The following is a 23,491-nucleotide window of genomic DNA, read 5'->3' as shown; positions in this document are numbered from 1 at the left end:
GGTCCACTTTGTGTAACAACAATGAGAAGCCATTTCTCATATCTGATCCTGAACCATATTGGTCCACTTTGTGTGACAACAATGAGAACCTGTTTCTCAAATCTGATCCTGAACCATATTTTTGTCCACTTTGTGTGACAACATTGAGAACCTGTATCTCATATCTGATCCTGAACCATATTGGTCCACTTTGTGTGACAACATTGAGAACCTGTTTCTCAAATCTGATCCTGAACCATATTTTTGTCCACTTTGTGTGACAACATTGAGAACCTGTATCTCATATCTGATCCTGAACCATATTGGTCCACTTTGTGTGACAACAATGAGAACCTGTTTCTCAAATCTGATCCTGAACCATATTGGTCCACTTTGTGTGACAACATTGAGAACCTGTATCTCATATCTGATCCTGAACCATATTGGTCCACTTTGTGTGACAACAATGAGAACCTGTATCTCATATCTGATCCTGAACCATATTGGTCCACTTTGTGTGACAACATTGAGAACCTGTATCTCATATCTGATCCTGAACCATATTGGTCCACTTTGTGTGACAACATTGAGAACCTGTTTCTCAAATCTGATCCTGAACCATATTGGCCCACTTTGTGTGACAACATTGAGAACCTGTTTCTCAAATCTGATCCTGAACCATATTGGTCCACTTTGTGTGACAACAATGAGAACCTGTATCTCAAATCTGATCCTGAACCATATTGGTCCACTTTGTGTGACAACATTGAGAACCTGTATCTCAAATCTGATCCTGAACCATATTGGTCCACTTTGTGTGACAACATTGAGAACCTGTTTCTCATATCTGATCCTGAACCATATTGGCCCACTTTGTGTGACAACATTGAGAACCTGTTTCTCAAATCCTAAACCATATTGGTCCTCTTGGGAGACAACAAATTAGAACCTATATCTCATATCAGATCCTGAACTATATTGGTCCAAATCTTTGAACAAGTTCATTTGGATTGTTAGATTTCACTGTTGACATATTTCTTTTTGTACAAATCCAATAAAAATGAAGATGTTAAACTCACATTTTAGTGACGTTTCACCACTACACTAGTGGTTTCATCAGACTGGCAACTCATCACATCTGACTGCTTCCTTTTATAGGCAACAGGAACCGCTATAGAGGGCGTGATGAGTTGGTCAAAGATGAAAAAACCCGACTGAACACCGATTTAAAGTCCCGCGATGTAAACAAAGAATTGTCAATTCAAATCTCGCGCCATGTTGAAAACTCTCGCGAACGAATTCCAATATGTCGCGCCAAACCCGGAAGTTGAAAGAGCTAGCGGAAAAACAGGACAAATCAGCTAATAATAATGCAAATAAGAACAATTCTCAAGCGGAACCGGACTTGAGTGGCACTCAACTTAAGCGATGGGTCAAAAACCTGTCCAAATACAAACTGTCAGATGCTCAAAATAGAGTGCTTGCTCGCGGCCTTGGATACTGGGTAAGTCCAGATAATCTAACTCACTCGTCCATTGTTGATGAGCATATCGTTGCATGTGAGAGAGCGTGTTGGAAACTTCCCAAACCTGAAGCAGCACAGTTACGTGCTGAGATTGTAGGAACTTTAAAATCCATGAAATTACCACCCTCAAATATCGGTAAAGATGAGCGAGTAGCGGTTAACCGGCTCCAAAAAGAGGAGTCCATCATGGTCCTGGGGGCTGACAAAGGACGGGCAACGGTTGTCATGGACAAAACAAAATTCCAACAAAAAATGTCCACCCTCCTCAGCGACTCAAAGACTTATGAGAAATTAGATCGAGACCCCACTCCAAAACACAAAAGAGAGCTGGTTTCAATCTTGCAAAGGCTAGAGAAAAAAAAAAAAATCAAGAAAGCGGACAAACAATTTCTATATCCCACCTCGGAAAATGTTCCTCGAATTTATGGGAGTCCCAAAATTCATAAGGACGATGCACGCCGCTTAGCCCTATAGTGGACTTTACAGGTTCCATAGGTTATAACGTGGCCAAATCTCTTGCGGATATTTTAAGCCCTATCGTTGGCCAATCTGAACACCATGTTCTAAACTCTAAAAGTCTTGCGGAAGACCTGAAAGATGTCACCCTGGAGGATGATGAGATCCTTAATTCACATGATGTGGTGGCGCTTTTTACCAGTACCCCATTGATCTCACCCTTCACATACTCAAAGAAAGACTTAACGAGGACAAAGATCTCAAAAATAGAACTCTCCTCACTACTGATGACATAATAGAACTTACTAAATTTTGTCTCGCTCACGGTTATGCATTTCAGCTATTCAGGTCAGATTTATCGACAATGTTTCGGCATGGCCATGGGTAGCCCCCTCAGCCCCTTGCTTGCAATATCTTCATGGAGTGGCTTGAGCAGAAAGCTATCTCTACAGCCCCGAAAGCTGTCGCCCACGCTCTGGAAGAGATACGTCGATGACGTGTTAGAGATCGTGACGCATAAAGGACAAGTTGACAATCTAACTGATCATTTAAACACCATTGATCCTACCGGCAGCGTCAAATTTACTTATGAGCAAGAGCAAGATGGTTCTATTCCCTTCCTTGACACTCTGATCACAAGAAAACCTGACGGGTCAGTCAAATTCAGTATATACAGGAAGAAAACACACACTGATCAGTACCTTCAGTTCTCCTCCCACCACCCCCTCCATCAAAAATTAGGTGTCGTCAGAACCCTACTTGACAGGAGTGAGGCGTTAGTCACTGAGGAAGTGGACAGACAGAAAGAGGCGTCCAATATCCGAGAAGGGTTATCTGGCTGCGGTTATCCAGATTGGTCAATTAAAAAAGTCAAACAAAATAGAGCCACTCCAAAAACAAAGTCTAACTCAAAGAATAACGATGACAGTGAAAAGTCGAAAGGCATGGTGGTAGTTCCCTACATAGAGGGACTATCTGAGCGAAGTTTCTAGAGTTTTCAAAAACATGGTTTTCTACTGCTATGAAACCCCACCGTACCATCCTCAGTATGCTTGTTCACCCGAAGGACAAACTCCTCCCGCAACAAAAAGCAGAGGCGATCTATGAAATCCCCTGCGGGGACTGTACTGGCACTTACATCGGAGAAACCGGCCGTCCTTTCGGTGTTCGCCTCAAAGAACACCAAAAAGAGGTGGAGAAATTTGAAACTAAGCCCTACACACGAGCCAGCCGCAAGTCATCAATTACAGACATTCACAAGTCAGCTATCACTGATCACGTTGCCTCGACAAACCATACCATCAATTGGGAGGACTCAAAAGTCATCGATAGAGAAGCTGACAAGACCACCAGATGGTTGAAAGAAGCCATCTGGATTCGCCGAAAAGGAAAAGACACTCTAAACAAGGACGAGGGGGCCTACCCACTCAACAACATCTTTGACCAACTCATCACGCCTCTATAGCGGTTCCTGTTGCCTATAAAAGGAAGCAGTCAGATGTGATGAGTTGCCAGTCTGATGAAACCACTAGTGTAGTGGTGAAACGTCACTAAAATGTGAGTTTAACATCTTCATTTTTATTGGATTTGTACAAAAAGAAATATGTCAACAGTATATTGGTCCACTTTGTGTGGCAACAATGAGGAGCTGTTTCTCAAATCTGATCCTGAACCATATTGGTCCACTTTGGGTGCCAACAATGAGAACCTGTTTCTCAAATCAAATGTTCAACAAGTATTTGTTATTCAAAACATTCAAGCACCAAATTGCACAAATCCCATTTGAAAAATTTTCCAGCTACTCAGGGGGCACACCCCTCAAACACCCCGCTCCACTTATGCGCCAATTCCCCCCCCCCCACCCAACTTTCAAAAACCTTCCATGGACCCTGTATTGAATAAAAGGTATACAGCAGGCCTTACATAAATATGATAAGGAACCATACATGTCATTAGAGTTCAAGACTGATTTCACTTCAAATAAATGTTCGATTCCAATATACTACGGTGACTAAACACTAATTGCAAAAACATTACTGAAGCATGACTGTTTGAGGGAGTCATTAAAGGTTATATCCATGGTCAAAAATATAAATAACTGTGCAGATCCAAAATCAATATATATATAATATATATGATTATATAACTCCTGCAAAGTTTCATGTAATTTGATTGGCCAACTACTATTGATTATTTTTGCTATTTTTAGCGGCCTGAGCTGCAAAAGGACTATTGCTCTCCGCGTCCGTACAATAGTCATTTTTCTATTGCACGGACGTGGAGCTACTATAGCAACATTGACGCGAGCCTATAGCGCAAGGTTTCCACCTCAACTCGCCAATAGGTGCGGGTGTTGCTTCTAAAATACTAATGCATTTAGATATCTTTTAATTTATTTTGTTTTCCTGATGATTTATAAAATTAAGTGGATGCAAGGGAACTTATTATATAAAACAAAAAAGCCTTGTTGAATGGAACAGTCCATATTTCAACTCATGAAAATATTCTTACCATTGAACTCATAAACATTCAATATTTGTATACTAATACATGACATGATGACTGTCTTGCAGAGCAACTAAGTCAGGACCATTTACTGATTTTGAGTTAAAATATTTATTTTTACAAATTTTCTGTTAATTTTCTGCATACATATCTTTTTTTTAAATAAGATAAAAAGTGACACATCACATAATATTGTGGTCTTTTATAATGTTCTAATGTTCTGGGAATTATCATGTTAATTGTAACTTTTTCTTTGTTTTTACTGAGCTTGCATGGTTTAGACTGCAGATCAGAATCAGCTTGCAACAACATATCGAGGGTTCAGAACCAGAAAGCCGATACTCACCAGCTCTCTCAAAATGAATTGGCAAAATAACTTTTTGAGATATTCTCAGGGTTCGGTTTTTGCCTGGCAACTCATCACATCTGACTGCTTCCTTTTATAGGCAACAGGAACCGCTATAGAGGGCGTGATGAGTTGGTCAAAGATGTTGTTGAGTGAGTAGGCCCCCTCGTCCTTGTTTAGAGTGTCTTTTCCTTTTCGGCGAATCCAGATGGCTTCTTTCAACCATCTGGTGGTCTTGTCAGCTTCTCTAAAAACTTGTTTTTGCCGTTGCCAGTGGCAAAAACTGGCAAAAACCTGTTTTTGCCAGTTTTTGCCTGGTTTAAACCGGCAAAAATGGCAAAAACTGGCAAAAACTCACATATAGTCACTCAAATATCAAAAAATAACACAGAAAGCTCATAAACAGCAGCACACAACTTTTAATGAATGATTCAACATAATTTTTGTCTCATCAAGTCCTTAAAATGAAAAAGTTTTGAATCTGATGTATGCCACATTTTAGTTAAATGCACTTGAGCAATGAACATGCATGCCTTTAATTTCTTAATATGTTACTTATAATTACAAAATCTGCCCTTGTTACACTCAATAATTTGTGTTGAGATGAATTGAAAAATTGAACTATAAATCAGTTTTTTTATTTTTGCCGGCAAAAACTGTTTTTGCCAAGCGGTTAAAACCGCGGTTTTTCCACCTGTGGCAAAAACCTGCGAACCCTGGATATTCTAGATTTGAAATCCTTATTTTCTACCCTTTAACTTCATACTAAATATGTTAGGATGCTTCCTTGCTTTTGGTCCTTATTTCTTTTTTCATGATTAATGGACTGTATCATCTATAGTGTCCTGGCAACTTTATGCTCATTTTTGGAGAGCAAGTGATTGTGAATTAAGGCTTTCTGGCTCTCAACCCTCGATATAAGAATAATGCTCCCATTCAAATTTGGTGGCGCTCTCTGATCTCTCAGACTTTTGCTTTGGGAACCAAATTGGACCACCTAACATGTCCTCCCTGACAAAAGTCACAATATGCCACTTAAAACTAAGAAGAGTGTGTGGTATACATATTAATGGATAATTTTTACTAAACATCATTAATATTTGGACTTTTCACACCGAAAAGTGCACATTTCTTTCTTAAAATAAGATGTTAAATCATATCCAATTAGGAAAAGGAAAAACTTATAGATTATAGTTGTCACCAAATAAGCTTGGCCTGCAACCTGAGCATTGAATACATGTCATTATTGCCTACGATGTACACTGTATTCATCTGCTTATAACTACATTAATTCATATGGTAAAGATAATGTAGCCATTAATTGAGACAATGAGTAACTAACTACGATAATGTAGTAAATAATCATCCCCATGGAGGCATACATGGGGTATACAACCTTTACTATTCTATTGGCTACTGTGATATACATTTCTACTTTGAACAAGCCTACGGTGCAATTTTTTATAATGAATTTGATTAATTTTTTTCAAACCTGATTTTTTGGCATATTATTTGTAATGTTTGTACATGTCCCAACTTATCCTTAAGGGATCTAAAATGAGCGTTTATTATGCGTTTGACAGTATTTTTTGTGGGACATGAGAGCACCTCGGACCTATCAGATTGCATTCTGAATCTGAAGCATGTCTTTCTGATATCAAATAATTTTCATTTTTGAAAATCACAATATAATAAAATTTTATGACAAATTATAAAAATTTGATATTTTTCAAAATTTTGATATATAACAGTCCTCGGTAAATTATATAAATCTAATGATATATTCTTAAAGTGTATGTAGCAGGGAGGAAAAGCCGACGGTCAATTGAAAATTTTGACCTTTCATATTGAAGATATGGATTTTTCCCAAAAAGACCTAATTTTTTTGGTGTTTTGGGAAAAAAAATCCATATCTTCAATACGAAAGGTCAAAATTTTCAATTGATCGTCGGCTTTTTATCCCACCTACATACACTTTAAGTATAAATCATCAGATTTATAAAGTTTACTTCAAGTACTGTTAAATATCAAAAATATCAATTTTAATGATTTGCCATAAAATGTGTATTAAATTGCGAATTTCAAAAATCAAAATTATTTGATATCAGAATGACATTCTTCAGTATTCAGAATGCAATTCGATATGTCTGATGTGCTCTAATGTCCCAAAATAAATACTGTCCAAACGTTCATACCCCAGCCCTTAATTAGAATCAGCCAAATTTGTTGCATTTATAGGACAACAGAGCAATTTTGAATTAATGTCTTAAATAATAAAAATAATAATAATAATAATAATAAGCATTTGTAATGCACCATCAATCTAGTAGAACTATTCCAAGGCGCAGACATGAAAAACAAATAAGTACAATTAAACATTAACATACTTAGAAGTACAATTAAACATTAAAATATAAATAAATAAAATATATTAAATCCCCCATAAAACTCAACAGTAGTATTTAAAATTTAAAATAGTCACAGTCGGTGTTTTTTTTCCTTTTATTTCATTATTTCTGCTTAAAATTACTAAAAAACCTTTCTGACACTTACATTATTTCATAATTTTTGGCAAAGAATAACAAAATTAAAATTTGACTGAAATTAGTATGGATTTAATCAGAGTCGACTATACCAACATTATGAACCTGATGCATCACCAGATGGCATTCAGTGAATCACTGTCTAGGTAGTAGCATATATGTTTACATTATATACTACACACAAAAGTACACTTAAAGGGTAGACGAGGTGTTGTTGATCGAAGCAACCAAAATAAAAATCAATTTTCATTTATATCTAGATCAATATATTATTGACAAATAACACCTTGATGTTTTGCAAAAGTTCATTCTACAAATACTATTCTTTGCAAACTTGCTTAATTTATTGTTGTTATCGAGTTGTGTACGTTTTACAAAAGTGTTGTTGTTTCAGCCCTCTTTACAACATAACTCAAGAACCACAGAAACCTACAAAAGTATATCTGTGATATTTGAATTCTTCTATACGCTCGCTATGAAATGAGCAATGCAGTTTTTGTCAAAGCTCACTACCATTTGCAAGATGCTGTGAACTACCAAATTGCAACAGTTTGAAATAGTTAATAACCTTAAAACAAAAGCAATATCTTATAAACACTAACCTAAATTATCAAATTAAGTAATCGATAGATGGATAATACTATTCTGTGTACCTTGAACCTCATTTGACACAATGTGACTTTATTCCTTAAAGTTATACCAATTTGATTGGAAAATGAGAGCATTTCAAAAGTGACACATTCGGGATATTTCTTCCTTCAGGGCGATTCCCACCGGCTTTTGTTATTGGCTCATTACAGTGTAACAGATCAACACTCACTGGCTGTGCTCATAATTAGCGTGTTTCAATGAATAATTTGTGATGCTCCAAACCTTGAATGATAGAAGACTACATCTCTGTACACAGTTTGCTCAAAAATGTGTCGAATCTGATAGGTACTCACAATATGAGGACCCACAATATGCACAGTGCAATAAGTATCAGGTCCCCAGAATCAAAACAAAAAGATATGGAAACAGCTCAATACCCTATCTCACTCATCTACTTAATTAATGCATCTCATCATGTTCATATTCAGCTGGTGTGTTTTAACTCTGATTTTATGACAGCATTTTTATCTTGATGTATTCAATTTGTCCCTTATAATTTGGCTGGTCCAATTTATGCGCAATATTTTGTTATGTTATTTATTAATTACTGCTTTATAAAATTAAATTCTTTAGAGCATCTGGGGTGTGTGTGGATGTGTGTATATGGAAGGCTGATAGTTTGGGGTGTGTGTATGTGGGGTGTGTGTGTGTCGATATATAGGGGTGTGTGAGCTGTATGAGTGTGAGATTTTGCCTCAACAAGTGCAATTAATTTCTTTGAGTAATTTTATGGTGTTTTTATGTATAATTTATATGTTGTTTTTTATGTCTTTTAATGTAAACAATGCAAATGTAATATTTCATGTAATTTGGCCTACGGGCCACGAATTTGAAATAAATTTAATCTGTATCTGAATCTGGTGTGATGTCACAAGACAATTCTTGAAATAAAATATATAGATATTAATCCGCAATGTTATAAGGCCCACCGATTATGAGCTGATCAAACTATAGTAAACTAGAGACACATTTATTACAAGCATGCACAGTAGATTAACATGCCTTCCCATGATGCATCACTGGAACTATACTAAGTCACACTTTGGCACTTTCTTGTCATTGATGGGGTGGACATCATTATCACATGATGGGGTAGACATCGATATCACATGATTGTATAAGGACAAGAAAGGTAAACTTTCTGAGGAATTACAAACAATTAATTTCATTGGCGATAGCGTTCATTTAATTTTCTTATTGTATAGGCCTATAGTGTATGGTTTCAATTTCATTGGGGGTGTCACCAATTATAAGTCCAACAAACTTGATCTCAAACCCCAGTTAAAGCAACTGTCTTGCTTTTTCAACAACAAAATGAGGCGTTAGTTTATAGAAACACTAGAATGAATAGGGCATGCTGGGAAGTCAAATTCCTTTTACTCTATACCACGTATACTGACCCAATTTGATATAGCTGAATAGTGAATACATCAAAAAAGACATGATGCTATTAAGGGATCTAAAATGAGCGTTTATTGCGTTTCGACAGTATTTTTTGTGGGACATGAGAGCACCTCGGACCTATCGAATTGCATTCTGAATCTGAAGCATGTCTTTCTGATATCAAATAATTTTCATTTTTGAAAATCACAATATAATACCAATTTTATGACAAATTATAAAAATTTGATATTTTTCAAATTTTTGATATATAACAGTCCTCGAAAGAAATTATATAAATCTAATGATATATTCTTAAAGTGTATGTAGCAGGGAGGGAAAGCCGACGGTCAATTAAAAATTTGGACCTTTCATATTGAAGATATGAATTTTTTTCGCAGAAAGACCTATTTTTTTTTGGTGTTTTGGGAAAAAAATCCATATCTTCAATACTGAAAGGTCAAAATTTTCAATTGATCGTCGGCTTTTCATCCCACCTACATACACTTTAAGTATAAATCATCAGATTTATAAAGTTTACTTCAAGTACTGTTAAATATCAAAAATATCAATTTTTAATGATTTGCCATAAAATGTGTATTAAATTGCAATTTCAAAAAATCAAAATTATTTGATATCAGAATGACATTCTTCAGATTCTGAATGCAATTGATATGTCTGATGTGCTCTGATGTCCCAAAATAAATACTGTCCAAACGCTCATACCCCAGCCCTTAAGTGATTACCCTTAAACATGTTAAATGGATTCTGGAGCATCTTTATTGTACATGATCATTGGCATATATTCTTCATTCAAATAGGCTAGAGACAATGAGCTACAATATCTAATGAGGCTATAGAGCCCCTGGAAGAAAACACATTTACTAGAATTTCATACATAACATTTCACATTCACACAAAAAACCAGCAAATGTTTACTGCTAGATTCCTTCTCCTAAGTTACAAATTGGCTATTCTATTTAAAATCCACACTACCCCTGTGGAAGATTGAGCTAAAGTCATATACAGAGGGAATATGAGTTTTGAATAGAATAGACAATTAGATATAAACTTCTGTTTGAAATACTCACTCACTCACTCACTCCAGTATAGGAAGATATATGTGACATGATCAAGGGAAATGAGTCGGATGTTACTAATATTGATTTTGAGATATTGGCAAAGAAAGTGTTAAAATTCTTTTGTTTTATATTGTTTTCAGTGATTGATAAATTGACGTAACTTCGCAAAGAGGTTTTCAGTTTCTGAAAGCTTTAAATGTCCTCTTTAGAAACAAATGTAAAACTCATTTTCGACCAGGATCGACATGTGACTCATTCCCCTTGATCATATCACATATAGTAATCCCATAACACAGGGGGAGTATGGGTTTCAAAATGACTAACCCTGATCAGTTACATTTGAGAAACATACTCCCTCTATGGAAGATATTTCCAAAATCTTCCACAAGGGTAGTGTGGATTTTAAATGGAACAGCCCAATGTCATGGCAGCTCCTATTGTGTAAGCAGATTTTGTAATTGACAATGAGCGTGTTTATAGTGAATATATCGCATTTTGAGTATACCGTACACGATAATCCTTGTATATGTACCGATACTCTTGCTGTTTATAGTGGGACACAGTTACCGCACAAATTATATACCAACTAACATTATCGTACATTTGCAATGACCCTGAGGTCACACGGGGAATGTGTAAATATTGTGGCGCGAGATATAAACAGCCCATTCAACAATATGATCATGGCGGTGAACATGTAGCTTCTGTTTTGATAACTCTTGGGGTGCGAATCGTTCCGAATGTCCTGCGCGCATCCTACGCATCATGAAGAAGCTCCTACTTCCGGTAATACCGCACACACTTTATACTGGTGTGTTTATAGTGGGAATATCTCGCCACAATATCCTTCGGTTGAGAAGGATATCGATGTACCGTACATACATATACTGCTAGTGTTTATAGTGGGCAAGTATCCGGATAATCTCTAACCGGGTAGAAATTGTACCGCAATGTACCGCACATCTGCTCCCACTATAAACACGCTCATAGACTACTGTAATTGCCATGGTGTGTGTGTTGGAGGGGGTGGATGTACATCTGTTAATCTGCAAACGAGGCGGCACACCAACGTAAAAATTTCAAACAATGTAAAAATGCATATACAACCAGGTCTCGTTTGTTAGTCCATACATAAATTAGACAAAAAATTTCAGCATTCAAAATATTCAAAAATTCAAAATATATATTTTCAATTTACTGTGGCTTAAAGCATACAATATACATACACTTATAAATATTGAATGTCGGTGCAAATGCATTTGGTAAAGAGTTTTTTTGAAGTGATGTCTACAATGATTACAACATTATCTAATATGAAAATAAATTGTTAAATAAAAACTATAAAACAGGGAAAATCTGTCCCAACTGACCAGCGGGGAACCAATAAAAACTGCATTCCACATTCTATTTTCAACATCTGAGGAGCTTTGGGTGTGAAAAGTCCTCAATTAAAAAAAAAAGTTGTAGGTCCTCGTTAGCAGGTCTTTATAAGTACACTACAAGATTCCTATTGGGGCCGTCTACACAGGTACACCGTTGCCAAGATACCTGACTTTTACACACTGAGTACCTACACAGTACCAATGCTGCTACTGCACGATCCTTTCACGCTTGTGCATGAACACCCCTTACACCATGTACGTATGTATTATGAACATTGCATACGGGTTTGACTATATTTCCATAGTAATAATAAACCGTCTTGTTCAGATGGTTTATTCAAAATCTCAGATTTTGACAAAACTACAGCACCTAAAGTCTTGATTTTTGTAGGGTATCTTAGTTTATTAAAGTACATTACAATTATGTGAAAAACAGAATTTTGAAACATATTGTGGGTGTTCTAATCAGCAAATGTTACAATATGGCTTTAAGTAGAGAAATCAGATATATGTATTTTGAATGGGGCTTCAACTTTGTCAATACTGCTGTTTTCCTTGTTTTTTTGGCTAATTTTTAATTTCCAAAATACCTAATGACAATTTTAATTATGTATCCTTCACTTTTAAACAATTTATACACAATTTTAATTTGTTTACACTTTCACATTCAGTGACTTTTATTGCCAGTTAACTAAAGGATTAGGATGTAGCTATGTTTCATTTGACAGAAAGATAATATTTTGAATTCAAAAAATTTAGTGCTGTATTTTATTTTTCTGGACCCAAGAGTAGTGGGCGCTTTCTCTTTTGCTGTGTTTATATAATGCAAAATTTGAAAACCAAAACAGTTCTCCAAGTAGTTCCAAGTGCTCTTTTGGGATGTACAAGACGATTAACACAGGATATTGATTTTTAAAATGTGTATATACATATTCCTTCACCATACTAATACAAGTACTACTAAAATTGAATTATATTGTAATGATGTGTTGATTTTTAAAGGACTGTTTGTTTTACAAGAAGTGGCTTTATCTCGTTTATGTAAACTACTTGTTCATCTTTTTTTTTCTTTGTCTGTATCAAGCAAATCCAGGTGTTAGTAGTGCCAAAAGGCTCTATCTCCAATAGCTGCTCTACAGACATTTGAGAATTTCTGTATTCAATATTGAACACAATCTAAAATGATGACATACGGCAACTATAGCAAATAGGGCTTTCTTGCCCTAAAGCCCTGAAATAGTGGGTGTTTGGTACGTGAAAAGTGCATGTTGGACAATAATATCTCAGCTTCTGAGTCCAGATGACTCCTCAGTAGGGACAGTCTCAGGGCTTGTATGATACCATGAGGGATCTGATTAAGAGCCAAGACATAATGTCATTATAGACTAGTCCAGGCCTTCTCAACTGGGGCGCGCACACCACTTGGAGTCAGTCGAGGTGGCGCACAAAGTGGCGCATGGTAATTTTAATAATTTTTTCACATAAATTAAACAAAAGGGGTGAAATACTCAATCTGGGCCTTTTAAAAACCTTAAAATCCAGGAGCTCCCGGGGGCGCTGCCCCTGGACCCCTGGTAAGGCGACACCACTGCACCGTACCCACTATGCACTCAGGCTCGAACTAAGGCCCCCTTAACATGATGGCTCTCTTCACGATCACTGAAATTTTCCAGTTGGCACTTTAAATAAACTAGTTGAGAAGGCCTGGTCTAGTCCTTCAATAAGGACACTGGCTATTGTGGGGGTGGGACTATGTCCAGGACATAGTTGGACTATTAAGACCCATTTGCCGGTGTAAACATGGATATAGATACAGCCTGCAAGCAATTTCAAATTAGATGTCTTTTCCCATGGAGGGGGCCTTCAAGAAATATTTGTACGGGGATGTGTCACGCAGGCTTTCGGATGTTGTTTTTGCACCCATCAGAATACATGAATTTTTTTCACAAAAAACATCCAAATAGCACCAAAATATCTCATATAGGGCATTTTAGCCAAAAAGTCTTCACTGAACACCCAAATCACTGAAAAGGTACCCCCTAAAGCATGGCACATCCATGTATTCGCCAGCGAAGTGGTTACATAACTCCTTGGTAACTGGATCACACACCTTTTGGAATTAGTAGTACATGCCATAGACTTTGTGTTTCGGTCATTTCGATCATGGCGCACAACTCAAAAGCGTGATCCAGTTGACATGGTGATAATCGGATTACACATAACGTAACACTTCGCTGGTGAATACCTTCAACCAGGAAGAACCTCTTCTCCGGGGGTCTTTTGGTGACAGATTTGACACCAGAAAGAGTAAGGTAATAAGTTTCTAAAAGGAGGGGACCATTTAGTAAGATTTGGTAAATTTGTGGATCACAACATAAATATCAAATTTGGCATACATTTAAAATTTGAAGGGAAAAACATGTTAGTTTTAGTCCTGCAATTTTTCTGATTGTTAGAAACATAGGCCTAATTGCCCGCCTAATTGATTCCTTTTGACAATGAAAGGATGTTAAATTAAAAAGAGGCTAGAAATATTTAACATTTTGGGACTGGTATATAGACGGCATGCAGAAACCAATGAAATTCAGCACTTAACACAAGCTTAACCACAGTCACTGACTAAGAATGTTCTTGAACATTATGAACATTCAAACATATCAACATTCAATTTGTTGCAAGCATTGCACAAAATACATTAAGCTGTCTTTTCTGATGCTAAATTTGGATAATGCCATTCTGATGCTGTCATGCAAAAATGAGTAGGATGTCGGCCATATTGAATTTGTGGCTATGACTGTTAAATTGCATTTTGTAAATGATACAGTTGCGCTAAAACCCACTATCATAATGAAATCACTTGAGTCTAACCAATTAATATTTATATTGCAGCTTAAGCAGCAACAAATTCCAGAAACTGTTTGTACGTTTTGGCGGAATCCCCCAAATCAATTTTCAATACATTTTCCTCAATCATCATCAGGTAAGTGAACATGATTGTGTGACGCATGGTTTGCTAACTCCTTACGGTTCATTTCCCCTTACTGACTGGTGCTGTAACACTGGCAGTTTTCATGCAATTTATTGTTCATACAATAATGTTTTTAAAAAGACTTTGCCTGTTTTTATTTATGTTTTGATTTCCCTTGTATCTTAAATGTGATAAGTAGAGTAGAGGAGGATCCTAACCTATGTTGGCAGTCCAGGTGGGTCCCCATGGGAGTGCCCCCTCTCCCAACGGCTTATACTAAAAACATGAAAAATCTGCCACTTTGGGGTGCATTTTTTAAAATGCACGTAAAAGCCACTTAGCCCCACCCAAATGTTTCCAAACCCCAGGGGTTGAAAGTTTCTAGGCACATCCCCAGAGTCAGTGAAAGAGATGACAAGAAATCAGAGAGAAAATGATAAGCCATGGTTATCAATGCATTGTACACATCCATGTATAGCAATTTTGAACATGATGAATTAATTATTTTTGAGCCAGTGTAATTCGTTCAGAAAAGGTGTTATATAGGAATGCTTAGAAGAGCGTTAGAAGCATGAAAATTACTCTACCGCAAACATATCCAATTAAGTTAACATTAATGCAGCATGCTCCTACCACCCATGCTTGATGGACTCATCCACCAATCACATTGTGACAGCTTCGTTACATTACCAATCTACCAGACACATCATGCACTTACATATTTTCTTGTCTGCCTTTTTTATTTCATATCATTGACCTTATGCTTCGTAAAACAATAGCTTTATAGCACATACCCAGGAGCACATTCCACAGATGGTGATGTAAACTGATGTTTGAAAGAGTTTTCAGATATTTTTAGTCTGTCATTTTTTGACAGCTAATGTATAGTGCTTTGGAAACTTGAGATACATTATGGGAAAGTTGGTCCATTCAATTTGTGCTCGTCAGTATTGGATCGGTTGAGCCCATATTTATTGGTCGAGCTATGAGTTTTAAAATATTGGACGAGACGTAGTCGAGTCCAATATTTTACAACTCATAGCGAGACCAATAAATATTGGGCGTAAAGCATCCAATTTTATCATTATTATGTTTTGGATCCAATATTATCACAACTTGGATCCATCAAAACATAATAATGCTTTAAAGTAGGCAGTGAGTGGCACATTCCTACATGATATTATTCATATGTTGTAATACTTGGGTCAAAAAAAAAATCCTGATAGTTTAAACAATTATCAAAAAAATACGGGAATTGCCCAATTTTGGCGAAAATTATTCAATTTTCCCGATTTTCCCCCTCCCCCATTTTACTGCCCCTCCATTACCCCCAGAAAAAATGTCTGGTGCTGCCACGCCACTGGTGTTGATGTACATATGCTTGATGGCTACACAGCATCCAATCGAAGCTAGTCTCCTCTGTCGGCAATTTTCTTCTGCTCACTCCACACATTGAGTGGAATTAAACTGGCTGCGGAGAAGACTACCAAATCTAGATGACAAATCGTCGTCCGTATTCCATAGTGGCGTATAGTGGGCGCCGCTTGAATAAACAACTTTTCGAGAAAATCGGGTTTGAAGAAATGCCAATTTAAAATCGAGTTGTGTAAATCAGACATTCATTATATTTTGTAAATGATGTAAAATTTCTGTAGTAAACTAAATAGATTTTATTGTTATATATTTTTCAAAAGAAATAAATACATACTATTGCTGGCAAACTGAAAATAAAACTATACGTCACTATGGAAAACAAACAAAACGCAATACCCTAACCTAACGTTAACCGTACGCCACCTCAGTTGCCGTGTAATCCCTATGGCGTTACTTTTCGTCATTCGTATTCCATAGTGGCGTATAGGTCCGATACGTGTACGCCACTATGACATACGATGTTTTTCATTTTTGCCGATATTTCATAATTATAAAATGTGTATAAAAAGTGGCGTATGGTCGATACGCCACTATGGAATACAAAAATGTCACTTTGTAACTATATCGCCACATTTAATTAATTAATTACTAATTAATTAGCTAATTATGACTGATGAGACTTAGAAAAATGAAAGAGAACATCATTAAAAACATATGTGCCAATTTTCAAAAAATGACCAAAAATCACTATATACTATGGAATACAGCCCGACGAAATGTGCATTTTGTATGGCTGTTGTATGTCGACACAAACCTATATTCTGAATAAAATAATTCTGCTCCACAATTACCCCCCCCCCCATCATAAACCATTTCCTAACAAATGGTAACCTGATGCAGTCAATCATAAGAAATAAAACCTGTTTTACAACAATCCATAAGAATTAAATATGTAGACCTATATTCTGAATTAAATAATTTTGCTCCAACAACCACCCCACACATGATCTACCATTTCTTAACAATAGTAACCGAAATGGTAACCTGAGCTTTATATTCCTTTCTATTTGAAACCAATCCTATTACATTCCATGCAAACGATTTTACACCTCTCCCACTGCTATAAATATGCTTTACATTTCCAAATCTGTCTTTGTTTTCTATGCTAATATTACATTATTGTTTTAAAGGGAAAAAAGTATCCAAACGGTTACATTGCAGCACATTACATCAAAGCTCCATTGGGCGCCCCATTCCTTTTTTAAAGGAATTTTTATTCAACATGTTTACAGAAAAAAACAGATCTTTTGTGAATTTTTCTTCCAAAAAGGGCTATAAATTTTCAACATTTTTTAAAAGAAAAATCTGAATCTTTTTTCTGATCAGCTTATTTGGGGGAGGGGGGGCTGGTTACAGTGGTTATATGTATACCTTAAGTTCTGCATGGCAAGTGATCTTTGTTTTCAGCATCATCCCAATAGAGAGGAAGCAGAACTCTATAGCTTGCTCCTAATTAAAGAGACCTGCTAAACATTTTGGTTATACACTGTCCAACAGTTTATATAGGTTATAAGTGTATGGGAGTGCGAAATTAATTGTGTCCAAAATCACATGTCCCTTTTAAGCAGTATTCAGACTTTTTATTGTACGTAAAATATTGTATGTAACATATCTATGTTGTTTAATCTATTGCCATTCTATTTCCAGTAATGTTTAAGTTCTAACGAATGTTTGATGACGTAAAATCGATAATATCTTTCTGCTAGATATTATATGTAACATATTATCGATTTTTCGTCATCAAACATTCATTAGAACTTAAACATTACTGGAAATAGAATGGCAATAGATTAAATAACGTAGATATGTTACATTCAATATTGTACATCTAATACTCGGAGTCTGTGGAGCGCTTTATGGTCACCAGCTTGGGTGACCAGACCTTTTCCCGCTGACGTCACACAACCTAGTTCCTAATCCCTGTCAATTGTCATTATTTGGTCTTGCACTTTTCAAGTTGAATTTTGGTCACAGATGAATTGAGTCCTAAGCCTTACAATCCAATTCAAACCTTTACAAACATCCTGTATTGGACACACACTAATAGCCGCAAACATCACTAAAGCTAGCTTCAGACTCCGAGTATTGTACGTACAATATTGTATGCAACATATCTACGTTATTTTATCTATTGCCATTCTATTTCCAGTAATGTTTAAGTTCTAACGAATGTTTGATGACGAAAAATCGATAATATGTTACATGTAATATCTAGTAGAAATATATTATCGATTTTTCGTCATCAAACATTCGTTAGAACTTAAACATTACTGGAAATAGAATGGCAATAGATTAAACAACGTAGATATGTTGCATACAATATTGTACGTACAATAAAAAGTCTGAATACTGCTTTAGTCAACCTGTGTCAAAGTAGTATGATAAACTGTCAGCAGTAGGGTTGACAATCATCAAATCTCAAGATCCGACTGGCAAGTTGTCAACAAAGCAATATACATCGGTAGTAAACTGTGCTTCATTGAAGTAAGACATGCTTATTTTGCTCTGAGCTTATCTTGTTTGCTACTGAGTTCTATTTGAACTTGCCTTAATTTTTTGACTTGAATTTGCTTTTAAACTACACACAGCATGTAGTTTTCGTTGTTTGCTTTTATATTTTGTTGTCTGTCCCTGAAGAAGAGCAGTTTATCTGCTCGAAACGTCGGTTGTTTTTTGTCTGTTTGGTTTTGTTTGTCTGCTCCAGGTTATTTTGTACTGTTTTACTGATACTTCTGTGGGCTCTGAAATTGGTAATTTTTGGCCATCGAACTTTGCCTGTTTTGGTACCTACATTGGTTGTTTGGTTTACCGAGTGTGCACAGTGATATACATCATTGATCCTTGTTGTTTTTGCAGGTTTAGCAGTTTTGTGAGCCTTGGAACTGGTAATTTTAGGCTATCGAACTTTGCCTACTTCCTATGCCTACATTTGCTGGTTTTGCCCCCCCTGCATATTGTCTAGTCTGTATTTTACATGTTTCCCCACATCAAGTTGGTGTACCTTGCTCATTTTCTTTTCAATATACATCAATAAAGTCCAAATATTAAGTTCAGAGATCACATTATGCGTTATTTACATCAAAATATTACTGTCAAATACACATGATCATATCAGAACTCGCCATTACAAAATGAAGTCTATTGATCCACCCTATCATTGTAATGTTACTCAATTATAGTACTTTCTTTTTATATACCTAGAAGTTATTTCATGGTCAATAATTGTAATCTTAAGCTTATCTCTAATATTTTTAATGACTAGTCTTTGTCAATAATTAGCCCATGCTTGTCGACAATCAGGAAAAATGGGAAAAATTGCTTTGTCGACAATATTGTCGCCAACAACCCTAGTCAGCAGCGATGTAACAGCAATATTTTTATATGGGTTTGTTAACAATCAAGATGAAACAACTTTTGGATAATGGTTGTCACTCCTAAGGTGGTTGTCACTCCTAAGGGAGGGAGAGTTGGTGCAGTGGTAGTTCCCTCACCTTGTACCACTGAGGTCCCGGGTTCAAGCCCCGGCTGTGCCCAAGGACTGTATGTGCATTTGGTTTATCCCGATTCCATGCTCGCTCTCGCAGGTTATCTCCGGTTTCCTCCTGCTTTCAAAAAATCGGTGATTAGTTGTTTGGTTATCAAAAACTTCCTTCACCCAATGGAATTTGGGGAGCTGTACAGATAATTGGTGGATGTTACAATCTAAGTGCCGATAGGTCTGCGCCAGGTTCGGCTGCAAATGGCCTAGATGATGCGATCTGATTGTGATGATTCACCATGGCAGCAAAATTGCAGCACTTTGAATCCTTCAAGATCTACCTGGAAAAAGGCGCTATATAAATCCAAAATTTATTTATTATATTATTTATAACCCTAACCCTCACCCTTATCCAGTGGCACAGCAGCATAGTGTCATGTACCCCTCCTCCTGTGTAAATTTAGAAAAAAGCCACTAAAAATTGCAGACAAATGGCAGGTACCTCTGAAATGACTTATGCTAGGTTTCTGCCCTAATGTCTTCACCGTACAAAATAAACTCCTTATCCCAAAACATATTCTCTTGGTTGGGCTGACGTCACAAAGGGGAAATAGCCTTGTAAAACCATTGTGCGCATGTGCAGTTCCTCTTTCTCGAGCTGGTTGCTATGCGCGCGCTTGTGCAAAGGGGACAAAGGGGACAATGTTCCTGGATGTCCAACCAAGTGAATACTCTTAATCTTAATCAGTTCATGCCTCCATGGGCACCACCTACTGAGACAAAGAACCATTTTCATTGGTTTACAAAGAGCCCTACATCATGTTTTGAGCCAATCACAGATATGGTAAGAATAGTCAGTAAGCAGTCGTCTTAGGGCATTTAAATAAAGGCACTTCATTTAATGCCCACGTGACCAGATGGGCGCTGACATTACAGCGTCTAGACAGCATGTGGTCTTCCTGTGTATTTCAATTGGAAATGCTGGATGCATGTCCAAATTTTCTAGCAAATTTGTCATTTTTTTACAACTTTGTAGTATTATTGTAAGAGTTTCTGTCAATAACTTTTTTTTTCCGTTGACCAAAACTTTCAAAATTTAGTTCTTGAAAACATACTAAAAAAAGCAGAATCCCCGTATGTATAATTAAGTTGCCTATTAAATTTTCAGCAATTTTGATGATATTTGTCTGAAAAAATCTCTTCGCATTATAGCACATCTACTGATCACTTGGTGGTCTTGGTATGGCGGCGCCCATGGGTCATGTGGGCATTAAATTTAGTGCCTTTTATTTAATACCCTATGGTAACTGGTAAGGCTGAAGAGGATTCAGGTCAAAAAGTGCACAGAGATCTAAAAGCTCTATTTTCAACATATTTTGTTTGCCCTTATTTGTTCAACTCTTGTGCGGGCACTTGTGTATTTCCTTGATTTCTCCAGTTTCTTAAATGAAAATATTTTGTGTTTCTCCATTTTACGGAAAAAGTCATCTTATAATAAGTTATATTTCACACAAATTTGTGGTTCTTTGAGTTGAGAGCAATAAGAAAGCTGCCCCCACAAAAAAAATCATGGACATGGGGCATACATTTGTAAGTGGGATCTCCTTTATAGAACAATACCATTCCTCTTATGTGTCAGCTTTTATTTGTCTCAATATTTGTGGGCAAACACTGCTAGCCATGCTTCCCTCCAACCTGTTTTTCAGCAGTTTTCCTATAGGATTTTCTAAATTTTCAAATCGATGGGTGGGGTGGGGGAGACATATGCCTCGGTACTCCTATGATGGTATGCAACTGTACTGAATTTTGCACTAGATGCAATGCTTGTCCCTCATCTAAACACAGTGGCGTACCTACCGTGGCCGCTTCTCCCGGGGGAGGGGCTGAAGAAAAGGTAAATTTTGCCGTCCCCTTCAACAGTCCAAAAAGGCTGTATTTTTTCAAAGTTTTAAAACCGTTTTCATAATTCTTCCTCCTTTTTCCTTAATAATTCTTTTTGCTGCCCCTTCTTCTTCCGCCGCCCCTGCTTTTTTGCTGCCCCCTGATTTTACCCGGGGGGCTCCCGAAGCCCCAAAATATTTGCATGAAACAGCATTTCATACCATCAGTCACAGAGTGCGATTTAAAGATTGCTAGTAATCAAGTGCTGGTAGCGCTTTCACAATAGCTACCAGCGTGGCTAGCAACAAAGGGACAAAGATGCCTGCAAGTCAGCTGCTTGCGATTGATGGCATTGAGCTATATAAGTGACTTATTGATCAAAAATCAGTAGTCGCTTTTGACCAGTGCTGTACGGTGCAAAACCTGATTGAGGAGCCAATGGCTCCTAACTTTATAAATTTAGGCGCCCAAATTTTGCTCTCAGGTAAAAAATCTGAGGTGCCAATTGAACAGCCATGTGCGTTGAATGTTCATAGCTGCTGTACTCAATCTACATATTCCCATTGAACGCTACATACTCCATACAGCATACAGTGTGTATTAATTAGGCCTATATGTTTTCCAGGAAGTCCCCATTGAGACATGATAAATGCATATATTCATAGCATACATTCATACTCTTGAATGCTACATTACATACATGTTTTGCATTTGCTGGCGATTAAAAGCTTCAATAGTTGGTCGCCATTGGCGCCAGGGATTGAATATTTAGTCGCCATCAGAAAAAATCTAGTCGCCAATGCGCCTAAAATGGTCGCACCGTACAGCACTGCGCTTTTCTAAAAAGCGACAGAACTTATGTCACAAAAAAAATGTGCTCCTTGCGATTGACTATATGATATGTGACACGATCTGGTCCATGGAGACCAAAGGAGGCATTTCTGAAAATTGAGTTACTAAATATATTACCTTATACAAACATTAGGCTATCCTATGCTGAAAAGACCAAAGGTCTAGTATACTTGATTCTATAGTTTGAAGTTTTATGATGTCGATTTTCCTATCAAATTTATGGTTTGTTTACGCCATATTTATGCCATTATCTCAATTTCAAATTTGTCGCCTTTGGCTCCATGAACCAGATCATGTCACATGTGTTCTTAAACTTATGCTGGTTTCATACTTTCTGCCGCTTGCCGCTGAGCGGCGTGACGCTTCATCTTGCCGCTTGTACTTTTCTGCAAGCGGAGTGGCACACCGCCGAGTGGCAGCGGCATGACTATGAAAGCCACTGTTGCCACTCAGCACCGCTGCAAAATCGCTCCGAGTTGACTTGAATTCAACTCCCAGCGATGCTGCCGCTTGGGCAAAGCGGTGGAGTGATCAATATATCGGCTTGCCGCTGGTCACCGCTAGCGTTTTTGGTGAGACTGCGCAGTGAAGCAAAATCCTCTTCAGAGCCGCAAAGCGGCAGGAAAGTATGAAACCAGCATTACATAATGTTTTTTTTTAAATCAACAACAACTCACCTTTAACGTGTATTATGTATGTGGCTAGCTAGATTTACATTCTTGCCACCTTGTTAATGTTATGCCAACCCACTGGTTTGTACAAAGCAGCATAAGAGACAGTCATTTCTGAAGCAGGAAAGAAGAAAATTATTATCTTTAGATTTTTTTGAAAGAACAAACAAAAAAGAGAGAAGATTTATAGGTTAATAAATGAGTATCATTTGTTGGGAGTGAAATTGTATAAAATAATGCACACATACTGAGATATTGATGCATCTAATGCACAAGCTCCGAAGGGAGAGTGCATTAGACACATCAACAACTCAGTACAAGTGCATTATTTTGTACAATTTCTTGAGCAACATGTGAT

At 36.9% G+C, this 23,491-nt stretch overlaps 1 protein-coding gene across 1 annotated transcript in view; it reads right to left on the bottom strand.

The window, feature by feature from the left end:
- Positions 1–23,244, bottom strand: part of LOC140159398 (uncharacterized) — a 71,396-nt gene extending 48,152 nt beyond the window's left edge. Inside the window, exon 1 of the mRNA XM_072182859.1 lies at positions 23,140–23,244. The gene's annotated coding sequence lies outside the window, so the exon portion shown is untranslated. The remainder of the gene's footprint in view (positions 1–23,139) is intronic.
- Positions 23,245–23,491: the final 247 nt, after the last annotated feature.

Source organism: Amphiura filiformis, chromosome 8 (genome assembly GCF_039555335.1).
Source record: "Amphiura filiformis chromosome 8, Afil_fr2py, whole genome shotgun sequence".
Taxonomy (NCBI): Eukaryota; Metazoa; Echinodermata; class Ophiuroidea; order Amphilepidida; family Amphiuridae; genus Amphiura; species Amphiura filiformis.
The sequence above is the reverse complement of the archived record's forward strand: the minus strand, read 5'-3'. Positions and strand labels throughout refer to the sequence as shown.